The following is a 2,882-nucleotide window of genomic DNA, read 5'->3' on the forward strand; positions in this document are numbered from 1 at the left end:
AACAATAATTTACTTACATGTCTTTATTTCATACAAAGATCTTTGTCATATAGTGCGCGCGACTTAGAATTTATATCACTTAAGACATGTATTAAATTCTTCTAGAATTTTTAGATAAGGCTTATTTCAAATTCTCACTATATTAGGAGCTCCAAATGAATAACTTTTTGTTGCAACATTTATGTGACGCTTATAAATCCTCATAAAATATATTCCAGGCTATAATCAAATCATGATTATATTTTCTCAATATTTAAGCCTTACTTCAATCAATCTCATGTCTATGCAAACTTTGTACAACAATTCATTATGTACAAATACATATATGCAAATTTCTCATTAGAAATATTTATTTTCACACCCTGCAGGTCTTACTTCACTTTATGTGAGTAAACTTGCCTGGACTGCGTCATAATATTTTGGCCAAAAACAAAATGTATGTCGATGATTCTCGACAAATCTAATACCATGATCCTTGCTATCTCATGTTAGTTTATTGCATATGCACACATTCAATATTTATTGTCGACAAAAATTATATGATAATTTCCTCCCAATTGACATAACTTATAGAGATCTCTTTAATTTATAGGTACCTATATAGAATCACTTCAGGGATTCAATTATGATCAAATGTGTTATGTCTAACTTCTCTTGGGAGTCTCTTCAAGTACCGTTTTCATCACGGTTATCATTTTAATACTTTATAACATTAAGGTATCTCCATGAGTACCTCTAGATTTAACAACTTCAGGGCAAATCAAATGAACATTTACTAACAATTTCTATATTGTTCATTTACGCTTCAGGCGTTTTCAACTCATTCTATCTCAACTTTGAGTAATATTGATTTGCAGTTGGTATATATCATTTTGAACTATATCGTTCTTATACTTTGTGCAAGGATCATTTTTCAAAAATTATCATCGATCCCAACTGCTTCTCTCCCCCTGATCGAGAGAATTCCAAGAAATTGTGATATCTAATAATATTAATACACCTGTAGGGATTTCAATATATCACAATGAATCAATATCTATTTAAACTCATATATATTATATGACATTGAACTTCAAGTTCAATAACTTCAGTTTCAAGTTCAATACTTATGAACTTAATTCATTTTTAAGAATGAGTCACACGTGTATAATAAGAAATACATAAATTTACACATTTTGTAAATGCATGATCATATAATCTTATCACATCGATAAGAAACTATGCAATAAAAATCTAACAATGGCTCAAGATTGTTAAAGAAATATAATTTAAATATTTTTTATGTGCAAATATATGCATATTCTTCTTTTGAGCCTTATAAATTAATAATGAGAAGAATCTTCTGGTTCTTCAACAAAATTTAGTCAAATCTTTTGACAATTTATTGCATATGATTAATCATGTCAAAATAACTCAATTCATGAACTTCAGGTTCACTATAATTTGTATTTCAATGAAACTTTCACAAGGTAATGTAAAATTACTACAACATATAAGTAATCATAAAAAGTTTTATTTTTATATACACGAATGATATAATTCAATTATTCTCCAAAACATATACACTCTTTAGGAGTCACTATTATGTTTATCAAACTTTATATTTCTTCAGGAATCACTATCGTCAATTTAATGATGTGTATTATATAAAATGTACATAACAACTTCATCATGTTGTTATAATGGTCAAATAGATATAACCATAATATATCATTCATTTTTCCTGGTATCTTTTTAACAAGTCGTCTAATTTATTAATAGACTATTCATTAGTCTAATTATCATGACTTGATATATTATATATTTAAATGTACAACCAGTACATACAATAAGTTATTTCTTATTACTTTCATAACTAGATAAAAGTTATACATCTAGGTACATACAAATATATTTTACTACTCGAAGTAGCAATTGTATGTAAAACTTCTTCAGGAAGCTTTTCAAATAATTATTTTGTGATTCTTTATCACTTTGATTATATTGGATCACTAACAAATATTAGTAAATTATATATCCACTTTTGGGAATATGCAAACTGAATCATATAGTAACTATATATATACATATTCTGTACTAACAATAGTTTGAAACTATTGATTTCAAGAAATAATAAAATATGCATACATTAATTTGCTTCTGGCATTACCAATATATGTGAAATTTATATTCTTTGAAATAGAATTTCATGTCTATTCATTCTCTTTAGGGAATGATATTTAAATATTCTAAATGTACAATCAATTTGTACAATTCACACTTATTCAATAATCAAATATACTTTTATCTTGATTATAAGTGTGTCCGTACTACAGGTACGCGACTACTATTATTCAATCCCACACATGATATATAGATTTCATGCACTTTGATTGTGTGTGGTATTTCATCTTTTGGTTGTTTCCAATTTCTTCTGAAAATATTTGAGTAGCAAACAATGCCATTGATTATTTAAAATCATTACATTCACTTCGGGGAATGACGTTGAACAAGTAGAACATTATTATAAATTTCTTAAAAATTTATTACTTGTTCATATATAAAAAGAAATTACTCAACAATTTCTTTAACAATATTTCAAAGAATATATGAATACAATTTTTGCATAATCTCCAAGATGTATGCAAAATTTGATCTTTAATATATGTCACATGCAATAATTTCCAATATTGCAAGTAATAACAATGTATAGTAACATGACTAATACAAACAATCTTTAAAAGTAGCTGAATTCAATTCGTATCATTCTCTGCAGGGAATGCTGAACAATAAATACATATCTCATGTATTTAAATAACATTAGTCATGCTCAATGTTATTCTTATACTTTGATGTTTCAATGCAATTTTCTTAATATTCTTTTTAGGTATTCAAAACCCACT

This window comes from Cannabis sativa, chromosome 6 (assembly GCF_029168945.1).
Source record: "Cannabis sativa cultivar Pink pepper isolate KNU-18-1 chromosome 6, ASM2916894v1, whole genome shotgun sequence".
NCBI classification, from domain to species: Eukaryota; Viridiplantae; Streptophyta; class Magnoliopsida; order Rosales; family Cannabaceae; genus Cannabis; species Cannabis sativa.